This window comes from Citrus clementina, unplaced genomic scaffold, assembly GCF_000493195.1.
Source record: "Citrus clementina cultivar Clemenules unplaced genomic scaffold, Citrus_clementina_v1.0 scaffold_5, whole genome shotgun sequence".
Lineage (NCBI taxonomy): Eukaryota > Viridiplantae > Streptophyta > Magnoliopsida > Sapindales > Rutaceae > Citrus > Citrus x clementina.
The window spans coordinates 12471801-12488661 of NW_006262201.1; the positions used below are offsets into that span (position 1 = coordinate 12471801).

Below are 16861 nucleotides of genomic sequence, written 5' to 3' on the forward strand. Positions count from 1 at the left end.
TTGTTTACTTTGAGTTCCTAGCTGGAAAAGATATCACATGTTTCATTGCCATTCTAGACACTAGGTGGCAAGCTTTCGAAAAAGCCTTGATTACTGCTGTCAAAGCAGGACTCAACCAAGGTCATGTTGTGCTCCAGGTAGAACCAAACTTCACCCTTGACATACACAAGCCATCCCTCACAGATGCCATTAAGGTATTAATTCAAGTCAATGGTTTAACCATGAAACCTAATGAATCTACCTTAGCAATTCACCACACCATGACCTATAAAGTCCAAACTCATCTATTCTCTATGAGCAGCTCTGGCAAACCTATTACCAGATTTCTTGCTGGTGATGGCAGAGTCTTTCAACCCAGGACTTATAGGCAAAACCAACTCATTTTTCCACCACAATGGATCAATGAGTATGAGAAAAACAACAGGCCTCAACAGATCCATGAGGTCCCAAAAATAAGCCGGTTGCAAGAAGGAAGGGTATCGGTCTCTTTTCCCACTAAGACTAAAGCCCTCTATCCATGTGAAAAGTGCCAGCTTGAAGGAAAGCATCCCTCCTTGTGCACACATATGCCAAGGAAAACCACCTCTTGTAGATTCATGGGTCCAGTCAATATGATCACCACTCCAGACCTTGATAATGAATTTATCAAGGATATTCCTGGAGAAATGTATGCTGCCAAATGGGTAATACAGAAAACCAACCCAATTGAGTTCGGCCCAATTGAGAAGGCAGTCGACTGGTCAAATATTAATGCTGTGGAACAGAACCAGGCATTAGGAGACATCATGGTTACCCAACAGCAAATAGTTACAGACTTAGCTATTATCAGAAAATAACTAAAAAAGACCAGAAAACAACATAAAATGACTACCCAGTAGTTTTCTCGACTGCATGATAATGCCTCTAGATCCATCAACATGATTGTTATGACTGGAGCTGCAGATGAGGACGAAATGGAAAGAACAAAGGAAAGCTATCAAAAGAAGAAAGTGTCCAGACACTGGAAGAGAAAACCTACAAAACCATGGCATATCTGGGAAGAAAATGCATCTGGCAATTGTCAGACGGCATTCTGGAGAAGCTATGCTCCTCCTCCTTAATACCGATGGCCCCAGAAGGTTACATGATGAAAAGAGAAATCTGATACTGAAGAAGAATCAAGTATCTCCTCTGATGATACTACAAGGATCCCTCCAATTCTCATTCTTATGCAAAGGGCAAATCCTCCTAATCCATTCTATGTGGATACTCGAACCAGATTTGTAACCTCAACACCAACACAGGGTCAGACTTCTGATCCTACAAGACAGGAACAAACTCAGAACCTGTCAGGCACAACATAATTCACTGCCCCAGAATTCACTAATCAACCAGCAGCATCTGCAGAAGCATCCTCCAATCCAGCTGACCAAACTGCTGAACGTGCCCCACATATAGATGAAGTATCCCAAGGAGAAGAATGGGAAACCAGGGTACATTTAGGGCACTCTACAACTAGAAAAATGCTCTGGAACATCGATGGAATGAAGCCAAAGGAAAGGTTGGCTTATTTTGAAAAATTGGTAGCTTGGTACGAAGGAGAATGCCAACGAGCCCCTCAGTTGAGCAGAAGATCAGCCGCACTAAGGCTGATAGCAGGGTTCGCCGGATCGCTGAGATGATGGTGGGGAAGAAAGCTCACCAGAGACCAAAAATAGTTTACTCTCAGCAGGGAAGATCCTTATGGAAGCTTGGTAGAGAATCTATCCTTGGATTTTCTAGGCCAATACACAAGAGAAGAAGAGGTTGCTGAAAAGCAATTTCTCCAAAACAAATGTTGTGATGTCCGAAATATGGAAGAGTACTACCTAGAGCAAGAAAGGTTGTACTACATCTTTGACAAATAATCCGATACCATCCACAGGACATTCGTGTTCAACATGCCAGGCCCAGTTGCAGAAATGATGGAAGCTAAATTCAAAGCTGATGCAATCGTTGACTTAACACAATACAGCCTCGCTCAGCTCTATTAAATGTCAATGGAACTCATTCAGAGCCATTGCCGATCTCAAGATCTAAGAAAGCACATGAAGCAGATTGAGAAATCCTCTCTGCAAAAGTTCTACAATGAGAAACCAAACAAATTTGGTTGCCAGCATACAGACAAGATGTGCTCTTGCAATACTTGCAAGCGAAAGAAAGACAAACGGCCCTGGAAACCCTACAAAGGAAAGAAATACCGTTTCATCAAAAAACGAAAACACAAGAAAGGCACCAGAATATGTTTTATCTGTGGAAAGAAAGGTCACTATGCCAAACAGTGCAAATCCAAGAAGAAACTTCCAGCAAAACTCCTCCAAATGATCCAGCAGAAAGATTTTGATAATGACATCTATACCTGGTTGGATAGCCCCCTCGGCGCTGTCTACACATTAGATGAACATCCTCTTTCCGATACTGAGGATACTGATTCTACTACTTGCATTGACAGCGATTCTACTGACGACGACCTTGTTATGGCTGTCCATGATCCCCTCTAGGCTAAATTGGCAATGCAACCATCCTCTCTCTTCCGGCCTCATATCAAAGTTATCCTCAATCCTACAGAGGATACTCAGGTAGCACTTACTGCTCTCATTGATACGGGAGCAATGTGCTCATTCATCCGAGAAGCTTGTGTTCCAAAAAGCTTTTATGTTCCTACAAAGGTTTCATTCGGATCAGCCAGCGGCAGGGACTTCTACAGCAAAAAGATTACTCATCCAATAGAGATCCAACCATTCATGATCAAACTTGGCTTCTTTGCTTTTGATTACTCAGGCGAAAATATCTTATTGGGTACCGACTTTTTAAGTCTGGTTGCCCCTTTTGCCTTTTTTCCCGAAGGATTCTCCTATACCATTCGTAATCCTCTAGATGGTACGAGTCATTCTTTCCAAGTTCCTTGGGTTGAGAAACAATCTATTTTTGGGGAGGGTGGAAAACTAGACAACTACCCTATCCATAAATATGAACCCCAGATCAAGGAACTCTTAGAGTGATGTGCAGAAGTGCCAAACCAGTTCTGGGCTAGAGAACAACATTTTGTGTCTCTACCCTACAAGGATGGGTGGACCATGCCTCACCAGACAGCCTCTCATCCAGGCATGCCTCATGACGAAAACTTATGCAAAACAGATATCCAAGCCCTTATGGATCTAAAGCTTATTAGACCCTCTAAGTCTCATTGGGCCAGCCCAGCATTTTATGTCAACAAGCATTCAGAGCAGATATGTGGAAAGAAGCGATTGGTAATAGACTATAGAAAGCTGAATGATTGCTTGCAGGACATAAGATACCCCATTCCACGAAGGACACACATTTTGAAACGCATTGCTGGAGCAAAGGTGTTTTCAAAGTTTGACATGAAGTCAGGCTTTTGGCAAATTAGAATCAAGGAAAAAGACAGACACAAGACAGCATTTGTGGTCTCCCATGGGCATTATGAATGGAACGTGATGCCTTTTGGCCTAAAGAATGCACCGTAAGAATTCCAAAACAGAATTGATGAGGTGTACAAATCCATCTCAGGATTCTACCTTATCTACATTGACGATACTCTTATCTTTAGCAACAGTGAAGAAAAACATGTTGAACACATGTCTCAATTCAAGGCACTAACCTATAAACATGGGTTAGCCCTGTCAGAACCAAAGATGAAGATAGGCCTTGATGAGGTAGACTTTTTGGGACTACACATCAAACAAGGATTCATCATTCCTCAGCCACATATTGCTGAGAAAATATCCCAATTCCCAGATCAGCTGTCCACTAGAAATCAGATCCAGCAATTCCTCGGGATAATCAACTATGCAGTAGACCATGTGCAAGATCTGTCAAAGATGACGAGTCAGATATCCAAGCACTTAAAGAAGGGTGCCCTACAATGGTCGGAAGACGCGACAAAAGCAGTGACAGACTTAAAGCAAAAATGCCAGCCACTTCCACCATTAAAGATACCTGACAAGGGATAGCTCATCCTATAGACAGATGCTAATGACCATTATTGGGGAGCACTGTTGATAGAGGAATCCGAGGGAAACAGGAAAGTATGTGGCTATAAATCTGGCCAGTTCAACGATGCTCAAAGCCACTACCCCTCCTCTAAGAAAGAAGTTTTAGCAGTCGTCAAAGGGATCAAGAAGTTCCAGTTCTTTCTTTTACTAACTCCCTTTGTGATTGAAATAGATTACAAGTACCTCCAGAGATTACTTAGAAGAAAAGAAGGAGAAATCCCAGATCCACAACTTACAAGGTGGTCTGAGTCTCTCTCGAGATTCAAGTTCGAAGTAAAACACATCAAAGGAGAATCCAACACTGTAACGGATTTCCTTTCCAGACCAATCACCATGATCAAAAGGAGGAATCTCCTAAGAAGATGGGAAGAAGGCAGCTCTAGTGCCCATGAAACTAGAGCACACTTTCTCAGAGATCTCAATACCTTCATCGCTTGGCTTCCTTCGGAAGTTCAGGATGACATCTTTGAGAAGGTCATCACCCACAAAAGAGATCCAGAAGATCAAGCTCTAACATGGCGGGTATGGCAGGTCGTGGCCATGCAAGAACACAGACCTGCCCATAATAAGAAATGTCAGAGAGCTTTTGATCCACATCTAAATCCTGACCAGATGCATGAAACGGTCTTCAAGATTGGTTGCACCTTCCACTATGTAATAGACGAAAATTCCAACTGGGGTCACTATGTTATCTGTGACATAACGCCACAAGCCTATTACATAACGTGGTCCTGGCTTAACATCTACCCTGTGGCAATATTGTTTGAACCAAACCTGATCCACACCAGCAGAAGATATGGCAAATGAAGATGGTTCGACCGAATGTTCGTTCCTATCTTCGAGGATATCTTGACACTAAAGCTTATCAACGAGTATCAAATCACTCACTCCACTATAGTGATTGTAAAACTCACGGATATCTAGGGAAGATACAAGCATCCTTTTGTACAGGTGGCCATGCATGATCACTCCCACGAAGAAATAGACTCGATGTGGACAGGCTGCTGGAATGCAAGAAGGGCACTGGCAGATGTATATGGAACTGTTCCCATGTACAATACTCACAGCCCAGTTTCCCCACAAGTCTGTAGTACTCTAGATCTCTACTATAGAGAAGAGATTAGAAATCTTAAGCTTCATGGTGAGGAAGACGAAGCAGCAGACATACAGCAGAGGTATAATGACTACCTCACTCGGCATGGCAGGCCAAAGATAGACCTCCAAGAATGGCCCCAACCAGAAGTAAACCCACAGCCAGACAACATAGAAGACCCCATATGGCCAAATATGGGAGAAGACATGGATGCAGCATCCGAAGACCGATGGAACCATAGGTCAGGACGAAGCACGCCAACAAGTGGCAACTCTGGGCTATAGCGAAAGCTTAGTGGACCCTACAGTGGAAGCAATGGTGATAATAATATATGTATGTATTTGTATTCGTATGTATTGAGTACCATCCTTAGAGATAAGGATGAGAGTGTGAGTGTGACATAAAGTAAGGAGTGAGTTGTAAAGTAGATTCCTTTGTGATAAGGATCAATAATACCTACAGTATGTAATAGTGGTTTCCTTGTGCCTATAAAAGGGAACCCTTGGTTTGTATATAGGGGAATATAATAAAAATTGAGTGAGTATAAAACTCAGTGAGTTCAGTGAGTGGGTAGTAGTTTTTGAAAAACATAAATTTATTTAAAATGATTTAATCTTTCCCAAATCAATTTCATCAAAATATCATAAGAATTTACATAAACTTATTTAATTCAAATCATACACTGAAATAACAATATCACGTAATTTTGCATAAAATCAATGAAATCATAACGCTTGTAATATCAAATACTGAATACCAAAAACTATCACCAAACAAGTACCCAGGGGAATAATCTCATCATATCCAGACCTCGACGGACGGGCAATCGGGGAACTATTATGCCCCGAAGCTACAACGGATAGATAGGAAAATGTCAGCTCATATCTCATATATCTCATCATATCTGTGCATGCATAATCTGGTCCCCAAAGGACAAGGTGCCCAAGCACACGGCCCAAAGCCTCTATGTGTACTCAGACGGGCCAATGATTTTGCAAACAACCTTTTATACACATGTACATAAGCATATAATCACATTTGAAATCTCATTTCCTTTTTATTTAACATATCTCAAATCCACTCAATTCTATTATCATACATTTACTCAAAAACGATAACAAAATCACTTATTATCAAAACATGTTGTACTGTATCATAAAATCAGAATATACTATGAAAATATGTTTTGTATATTCCACTCACAATGACAATATCCAGACTCGGTATCAACAACGTCCGCGGGTTGATTCTCGTTCGCGGGTCCTCCTAATCAAGTAAATGACAAAATCATTTTCCGTAAACATGAAATACAACTAATTTCACACAATAAATCTCGAAACAAATATCTATCCGCATAAATTATTCTCGTATGCATAAAATTACTAAAATACCCCTATATGCCAAAATTACCAAAATGCCCTCGACGTCAATATTTACTAAATTCTCCAAAAAAATCCTAAATTATCAAGTTGCCCTCAATTTGGATCACAAAAATAACCACAATGTCAGAAAATTACAAATTTACCCTCGAAGTGTAAAATTACCAAAATGCCCTTAACAACATAAATTACTGAATTACCCCCAAAATCTCAAATTACCTAATTGTCCTATTCTGAAATTACAAAATTATCCACCGATTTCAGAAATTACAAACTTATTCGAAGTTTGTAAAATTACCGAATTGCCCCTGCCGTTCAATTTGATAGTTTTGACCACCCTGAGTCCAATGGTGGTGGCCGTGAGTTCCCACGCCCGATGACGGCGGCGGATCGAGCTTACCAATCAGCGAGCTTTCCAGTGGTTGATCGGTGGAATTCCAACCGTTTCAGGAGGCGAGGTTGGTCAGAAAATGATAAGGGTGAGCTGAGGATCAAGGTCTAGGCGGTGGCATCACCCAAAACCGGCGGAGTTAACAACGATGAAAACGGGTTGAGCTGTGGGTTTTCTGAGCTTGATCGCCGGTGTTCTCGCCGTTTTAGCCTAAGCCCTGCTTTCTCATTTTATATATGCTAGCTAGACTTGTGGATCATTGATATAATTTAATATTTAATTTGATTAGTCTGAAGGAATTAATACTAATTTAAACATACTTTTATTTACTCCGTCAATTAATTAATTAATTAATTAATTACTATTTGGCTTGGATTCTCATGATGTTTTAATTTCCTTTAAATTTATTAATTAATTGACTTTGTTTTTAAGTCTTAAATCTGAGCATGTTTGCGGAATTTGATTCCTTCAACAACTTAGAAGTGTTGGACATGAGTTACAACGAAATCGACAATCTTGTGGTTCCTCAAGGTAAACAATTAAAATATTATTTAATTGCATTAATTTAATTCATTTGGTTAGGGAAGGCCCAAAAGGTATATAAAAAAAAAGAAACAGAGAATTTATATTGTTTCAAAAATAGAATGTAATAAAGATTTGATTCCAGTTCTTTAATCTTTACAGGGATTGAAAAATAATGTTGATCTTTTCCCAAAGCATAAAATACAAATTGACTCCTAATTAAATTAATCATTTAGTTTGTTTATCTCTAAATTTAGACAATGAATTTTGATTTTCTTAAATCCTATTCTAAAATATATTAAAAAACAGGTTACAGAGGCTTGAGGAAGTTGAAAAGCCTGTATCTATGGGGAGTTGGAATTAGAGATGGAAGCAAGTTGTTACAGTCAATAAGATCATTCCCATCCCTCAACACTCTTGACCTTGGGTCTAATAATTTTACAGAAACTGTGATAACTACTACTCAAGGTAAGTAAAAGGCACAGATGTGGCCAACTTTCTAAATAAACTGTTAATTAATTAATTAATTAATTTTTCGTATTATTAATAAAGCTAAATCTGTTGCTCCTTCCTTCTAATTCTAAACAGAGTTGCATAATTTCACCAACTTGGAATATTTGACATTGTCCGGTTCCTCTCTCCATATAAGCCTTCTGCAAAGCATTGCATCAATATTCCCTTCGTTAAAAAATCTGTCAATTTTTGGTTGTGAAGTCAATGGTGTCGTACGTGGTCAAGGTAAAAGAAAAGTGTTGATTATGAACTCAATGTTGTCCTACGTGTTCAACATTTTTATTTATTTATTTATTGTTTAATGTTTCTTCTAGGTTTTCTTCATTTCAAGAGGTTGGATTATTTGGACATGGGTTTTGCGCGCTTTGCATTTAACACCAGCTTTCTTCATATCATTGGTGAATCGATGCCTTCTCTTAAGTACTTATCACTGTCAAATTCTAGCCTTAGCACTGACAGTAAGATTCTTTAACAGGGTTAATGAGATGCTCACACCCGCCCTTCTTAATCTATAATATTAATTTTCGATTAAATATATAATTACACAAACCAATCACTTATAAAAGAATGAATGTTGTGCATTTGTTAAATTTTATATTGTACTGATGGATGAATTAATAAATTTTCAGGCATCTGTTCGTTGGTGCATCTGCAAAAGTTGTACATAGCACGCAATAATTTAAGAGGTACCTTGCCTTGGTGCTTGGCAAATATGACATCCCTCTAAATCTTAGATGTTTCTTTCAATCAACTTACTGAAAGCATCTCCGATTCTCCCCTCGTTCATTTGACATCCATTGAAGAGCTGAGACTTTCATACAATCACTTTCGGATCCCAATTTCCTTGAACCACTTTTCAATCACTCAAGACTTAAGAGCTTACAGGCTGACAACAACGAAATAAAAGCTGAAATTACTGAATCACATTCTTTGACCCCAAAATTCCAATTAAATACTCTCTCATTGTCTTTTGGTTATAGAGACAATGTCATATTCCCCAAATTCCTTTACCATCAACATGACCTGGTGAATTGTTAGAGTACAATTTATGCACTAGTTTTGCATTGTTTACTTCCCTTAATATCGATGTTTTGCACTTAATAATAGTGATTTACTTGTGTTTTATTTTTTAGGTGCAATTCTATTGATTGGTGCAAAAATTGAGCTACAAGATGATGTTTAAGGATGATTGTTCTCTTGGAGAAATTATGAGCGTCAGAAGAACTTTGTTGATAAGGCGTGGGCGCGTGGTGTCAATTACGGACCTGCAGTTTTTAGTTTAACGTGTTTTGTATTTTTGGTTATTTTTGTAATTACGAATTTATTATTTCATATATTAGTATTTTATTTTAAAAAGAACTCTAGAGGAGAAGAGAGAGAGAGTATTTAAGGGAGGAATCTATTGTGAAAAGGGGGAGATTTCAGAAAAAAAAAAACTCTAGATCTAAATTTTTCTCTTCTCTCTATGAAGAACTAAACCTATTATTCTGGTTGAAGGTTAATGAAGCTTTGATTCATCACTACTGTGAGATCTTTCTTATGCTTTAATTGTTTTATTACTTTTTGGGTATTTATTTATTCTCTGAATTATTGTCATTATTATGTTTGTTAATTAGCTAATTGGCCACTATTTAATTATCAACTTAATCTATTGTCAATTAAAGGATTCATCGTATGAAGATTTTAATGTTTGTGACAAATAACATAGCAGTGAGTTGTGTTATGAGAATAAATAATCTAATTTAAATGAATCATCGTATGCGTTTGTTAATTAGGATTTGGGTTTCTCTGGTTTTTCAGGCTGTCAATTGATTAAATCATATGATCGTATCTAGGATTGTTTATTGATTAGGGAAATAACCAACGGTCGTACCTTGGTTATCGACTAGTTAAGGAGAGATTGACTATTAGAGGGTCTCAGTAGCTATAACCAGTCTATTCATAAGTAGTAATAATTTATATTTGAATCAATGATCAATAGTCGAAACAAGCTGAGTTAATTCATTCAACCAGAGCTTTCTCCAATTTGAATTACAATTTTAATTTGCGTTCTTGTTATTTAAATTTGATTTTTATTATTGTCAACAATTCCCCCATTTTACGATTTATATTTTAAAAGGATTTAAATAATTATCGATCTCTGTGGACACGACCCTGCTTAATCACTATACACAATTTATTTAGAGTAGGTATTTATTTTTGCTGGTTTCGACAACCATCATGAATGTTGATCTCTCACACGTAAAGATGAATGGAGAATTTCCAAATTGGTTGTTGGAAAACAACACAAAATTGAGACAACTTTCGCTCGTCAATGATTCTCTTGCAGGACCTTTCCGCTTGCCAATTCATTCACACAAACAATTAAGACTGTTGGATGTCTCCAACAACAACTTCCAAGGCCGCATTCCACTAGAAATTGGAGATATTTTACCAAGTTTAAAAGTCTTCAACATTTCCATGAATGCTTTGGACAGTAGCATTCCCTCTTCGTTTGGTAATATGAACTTCCTCCAAATTTTGGACTTATCCAACAATCAATTGACTGGTGAAATCCTTGAGCACTTGGCCATGGGTTGCTTCAACTTGCAGTTTCTTGCGTTATCAAACAACAGCCTAGAAGGTCATATGTTCTCAAGAAATTTTAACCTGACAAACTTAAGATGGTTACTATTAGAGGGCAATCACTTCGTAGGAGAAATCCCACAAAGTTTGTCTAAATGCTCCTCACTAGAAAGGATTGTATCTTAATAATAACAGTTTCTCAGGTAAAATTCCACGATGGTTAGGTAATCTCACAGAGTTACATATTATAATGCCCGGAAATCATCTTGAAGGTCCTATTGTAGTGGACTTTTGTCACCTTGATTCACTTCAGATTTTGGACATTTCAAACAACAACATATCTGGGAGTTTACCATCTTGTTTCCTTCATGTCTCTATCGAACAAGTTCACTTGTCGAAAAATATGTTAGATGGAGAGCTAAAATAAGGTACATTATTTAATTACTCTTCCCTTATGATATTAGATCTTAGCTATAACCGCTTGAATGGCAGCATTCCAGATTTGGTTGATGGGCTTTCTCAATTAAGCCACCTTATCTTGGCTCACAATAATCTTGAAGGTAAAGTGCCAGTTCAATTGTGTAGATTGAACCAACTACAGTTGTTAGATCTTTCTAATAATAATCTTCATGGTTTGATTCCTCCTTGATTTGATAACACCACACTTCATGAAAGTTATAGCAATGGTTCTAGTCTTAAGCCATTTGAAACATCTTTTCTCGTGAAAAACATTTATATATACAGAGAAAAGAAAATCCTTGAAATTTTTGAATTCACAGTAAAGAACATTGCCTACACTTACCAAGGAAGAGTGGTTAGCTACCTATCAGGACTTGATCTTTCTTGTAACAAGCTAATCGGTCATATTCCTCCTCAAATCGGAAATTTGACCAGGATTCAAACATTGAATCTATCACACAATGAGTTGATAAGAACAATCCCATCAACATTTTCAAACTTGAAGCATATTGAAAGTTTGGATCTCTCCTACAACCAATTGAATGGGAAAATCCCTCCTCAACTTGTGGAGTTAAATACATTGGTTGTTTTTAGTGTGGCACACAATAACTTATCGCGTAAGATCCCAGAATGGACTGCACAATTTGCAACCTTCAGCGAGAGTAGTTATGAGGGAAATCATTTTCTTTGCGGACTGCCATTGCCCATTTGTAGATCACCAGTAACTATGCCAGAGGCTTCAACTACCAATGAAGAAAATGATAATTTAATTGATATGGACAATTTCTTTATTATTTTTACAACATCTTACGTAATTGTGATATTTGGAATTGTTGTTGTTCTATATGTGAATCCTTATTGGCGACGCAGATGGTTTTATCTTGTTGAAATGTTCATAACTTCTTGTTCCTATTTTGTTATAGACAATCTTATTCCAACAAGATTTTATCATTGAAATTAATAAATAGTTTAACTAAGATCTTTTTAAGTACTAATCAGGTTTGCTTAATATATTTTTTTTTTTTGGAAATTGTAGTAGCATTGAGCATTATGTAGCTTCTAACTCCCAACCACTTTGTATTCGTCTCTACACTTAAAAAGCTGAGCATCATGTTTTGTATATCTGGATTTGAAGCAGGATGGTTCCAAACCCATATCCGTCCATTGTAATAGCTTCCCTATACTGTGCAGCATACTTAAATGAGATCACTATCTTTAATGTTAAAAAGTAGCCACTTTATACCATTCATTTAGAAACTATATTCGGAATAGTTTTACAATCATAAGAAACCCAGATGCACTTGCTAGCCTATTTTACTTTAAACAAGAACAATTATGGCGTTGTCATCATTTTCTTCACTTGCAGCATTAACACCAAATTCAGAGATAGACCCAGACATTTCGTGAAGAAAGGCATACATCTAATAAAGTTGAAGCTTGACAAAAAATTCAGTGGAAGGTCATTGCCTCGCCACAACAAAGCTCACAACAACGCTCACAACATCATTCTAGCAAAGATGAAGCAATATTCTCAAAGCTAAGGCTCTCAAATTCACCACACCAGAATTTCATATCTCCTCATCAATTTTAAAAACTAAAGATAATTAGGATTTAACATTAGGTTTTTGTATATCAGTTTCATAATTTACAAGTTAATAAAGATAAAGATATGGCAATTAATACAAATTGTGCTGAATGTTACTAAATATTTACAAGTCAATCCCACATATTTCATAATTTTATGACTGGAAAGTTTCATTAGTTTAAATTTTCAATACCTTCAAGTGGAAGATGAAGATGAACATTATGTAAGTGATTCAGATTCTATCATACACTCCCCGAATGCAACTAGAAATTAGCAAGTTAATGCCCACAGATTTACTAACTTTATGATTGGAAAGTTTCACAAAGTGTGAAACTTGAGAAATTTTGAATTCAACCTCCACAAAGGTATTTTGATTGATTTGACTTACTTTGTGATCAAGCTACAAGTATAACTTTCAATTCAAGGAGAGTAAACCAAAACTGGGAAGAAATAGTGGTAAAAATTTGCTGCTAAACATGATATGCCATGTAGTTTTGTTTTGAGGAAACTCAGAAACAGAGTTGTTATATACTACATATATTCTCCTCGACTTTGATATGAATACAAATATTAAAATATGATGACAGATATTACTTGAAGCTTAGCAAGTTTTCATTAAGAGAAGCAATCAAACCACTTATCTTATAAATTGTCAAAGTTGATCAGTTAACTAAAATGGCAATATAATACAATAAAAAGGACATATGGATACTTGGCAAGAGTTCATTGAGAAATATCACATTCAGATGATGAGTTTGTTTTTGATATCTTACTAGCTGGGGCTTTCTCCTATCTTTCTACATAAGCCTATGGAAACCAACTAGCCCCGCCCTTGCATTCACCTTCTGACCATCCAGTAGGAGCCACCTTGAGAAATTATAGCCAAAAAGGTAAATTCAAAGGAAGTTGACCATTCAAAGACTTGAGGTGAAATAATTGAAGCAAAACATGCTAATTCTTTTATTTGGAATGAGTGAATTAGTTTGTGATTACTGAAATAATTTCATTAGCCATGGAAGCACAGCAAGATATGAATTCACATGAAATTTTAAAATGAAAATATAAGATTAGAGCTCCTCAGTTTGCTTTTAAGATTAGCAAGACAGTGTTTTCTAGGTGAAAGTTGTCTGCATAAGGCATAAATTTGATTTTTAGCAATTCCAAAAGAGTTAAATCCTTGATAATCATCAAAATATTCAGATTCATTTCATCCCTTTGAACAGAGGATATAGTAATTTCACTAGGATTTATTGTCAAAGCAGGCAAATGACAACTAAGCTTTTTTAAAAAAAAACAAATCACCTATAAATAGTACACACGTATAAAGTATCCACAAAATTACTTCATTCTAGAAAGAATAATAAATTGAAAGCACAGCAAAGCTAAAAACTTATAAAAAGCATACGCATATAAAGTATCCGTAAAATTACTTCATCCTACGAAGGATTATGAATTGTTCTCACTTGTACTCCTCCTCTCTTCCATGAGGAATCTGTTTATCTTATAGAAATGGATTTAGTCAACAACGAAAACTATAATCCTTGAAATAAATTTTTTTAATGCAATTTTCTATCATTTTTCAAAATACAATTAAAAGCCAAGATCAGAATTAGGTTTCAGACAAAATAACCAAGCAAACATAAAAAAATCACAGTTTAGAGGGGTAAACTGAGTGGTCTAGAATTGTGCTGACAGCCTTACTATATTCTGATTTGCACTTCAATGTAATAGGGAATACGACAGGAAAAGAGAAAACCAACCATCATTGCAGTTGTTATTTGTTAACTCATTTTAAGAACAAAATGCCATGAGCTTTGAATATCAAATAAGTATAAATACTAGTTCTAAATTCCGCATATAATAAGTTGTTAGAAGGATAAGTTAATGGCGGAAAATAAAAGTCTATATACTGTTGTTTGGACTAGTAAAGGAGAAAGTACCTGGCAAACCACGACATAATCATCAACTAATGGACTTAACTCCCCATCTACTTGAGCATCAAATAGATGTATAACCTGCAAGATAATGGGATAAATAAAACTTAATATTAAAAAAAAATTAACAAAAGCAGCAACAGTAGCAGCAGCATCTGTTATAACAGCTATGATCATGACAAACAAGGATATACTAGAAACAAAATTTTATTTTACTAGGAAAACAATACGTTTCAGACAATATCCAGAACTACTAAGCTACCAACAATTATCATAGTCCCATATATGAGTTTTGTATGACTTAATGTAGTTGTTTAAATTATAGATGGAAATCTAATTCTCAAATTTTGACTATTCTCCACAAAGCATAGCTTATGCCACAAGAAGGCCATAGATAATTAGGGTTACAAGCGTCCGACATCTTTCAAGTGATGGATTTAATATGACAGTTTATGGTCAGTCAAGTTCCTCTACTTAACAGGATAAGCTTTCTGGGCCAGATTTCTCATCAAATGCATAGATTGCCGTGATTTCACATTACTCACATCTATACAAATATAGTTTTTTGAGGTAAACCAAGTAAAGAGGATCATAACTCAACCATAATCATAAAAAGGACCAACCAACTTAAGAGAAAATCTTAAGAGGGATCAAATGTTGAGCTATCAGCCTTGTATCCATAAGCAATATCAAGACTTCATATCACCTACTACATTGTGAGTGGCCACACAACTTTGCAGTAGTTTGACTTTCATTGGAATGTATCTCGGTAATGACTAACTCAGCTTTGATGTTGTTGGAATATTGATAGCAAAGACGAATGATAGCTTCAATTAGCTAATGCATTCTATCTAGAATTGAGGCATCCGACCCGTATCTCTTTTCACTACTAGAAAAATGGTCTTTACTGACTTTAGAATAGTGTCAGAAATTACTTTTACTGACACTTGTTAATTGTGTCAGTAATCTGGGAGTCAGAAAAATAGTGACACTTGTAAGTGGTGTCAGTGATTACTATTACTACAGTATCACCGATATTATGACACCATAGTATTAGTAGTTATTGATATTTTATTAGTGTCTATGATTACTGTTACCATGGTATCACTAGTTAATTTATTTTTTAAAAAATAAAAAATTAAATTGGATCATTGCCTATTGATTTATTTGTAAAATTAAAAGCACCACAAAATAACAAAAAGAAATTGATTTATATCACAAAATCTTTCATTTCACATTTAAATATTATTAGTATATATTACAAATTGAACTTCAATAGCCAAAATATGAGATATCCTACTCTCATAACTAAATAATCCAAATTCAATACATAAAAATTAGTCTCTGTCCCTATCTGACCAACTTCTATAAGAATTAGCCTCATCACTTCTGCTTTCACTGTGATAATTGGAGCGCCTCCGACTCCAAGTTGTTTCATGAACAATTGACGTTCATCATCATGGCTTCTGCCAGAACCACTTTTCACACGATCAGCCTCCCTTGATCTAGACCTTCTGTAATGATGCCTGCATAAGAAATTACAAAACCATAAATAACCAGAAGATTTCGAACATCAGCAGTAAATACATTAAATAACGAAATTTGATCATAGTTTGGATCATCATCCCTTGTACATAAGATTGCAATGCTACATCACCAAAGGCTTCTTGTTGAATCTAATTATTTTCTTGCCATGCTTGCAACATGGTCATTACGCCACATACTAATCATACATTTTTGAAAGTGAGTTTTAAACTCGAACAATAGACCAAAAAACCAACAGAAGAACTTTCTTTAAATATTGCATTGAAAGAACATCTTTTCATCATTCATTGCTTCTAAGAAAACCGAGTTAGGAGACTTGAAGAAAACACAAATGAAGAAAACGATACTATGAAGAAACCTCTCAAAATCATCGGTCAAACATGGAAGTTTAAACTAAAAAATTCAAATAACAGAAAGTGAATTAAATAAACAAGAGTTCATATATACCAAGTACAGTTTTTAGTGTCTATGACTAGTAATAAAAGCATACCTGTCGGCATTAGTTGAATCTATCTTGTTCCTCGTTTGTCCTTAGCGTTCTTGATTCCAGGTCCCAGATTCATCAGAATAACCAAATAAAGCAGCCATCTTTTTCACCCAATATCTCGGAGGTGGGTTATCCCAATCAGCCCATTCATAGTCTCCGCCAGGGTTGCGGAAACAGTGGATAAAATTGCAAGCCATTCCACAAGAGCATGTCTGTTAAAATATATGCCCAACGAAGATAATAAGAGTGTAAAGAAAAGAAGAAAAGAAACAAACTCATTTCATATCAAAAGCAAAATGGCAAAGAAAAAAGCAAGTGTATAAGTTAAAATTGCATATGAAACTGTAAAAATTG

The 16861-nt window shown here is 36.2% G+C and overlaps 1 pseudogene; it reads right to left on the minus strand.

Annotated features, from left to right (window-relative positions):
* Positions 1-13264: 13264 nt before the first annotated feature.
* LOC112097942 overlaps positions 13265-16861 on the minus strand; it is a 10445-nt pseudogene continuing 6848 nt past the window's right edge.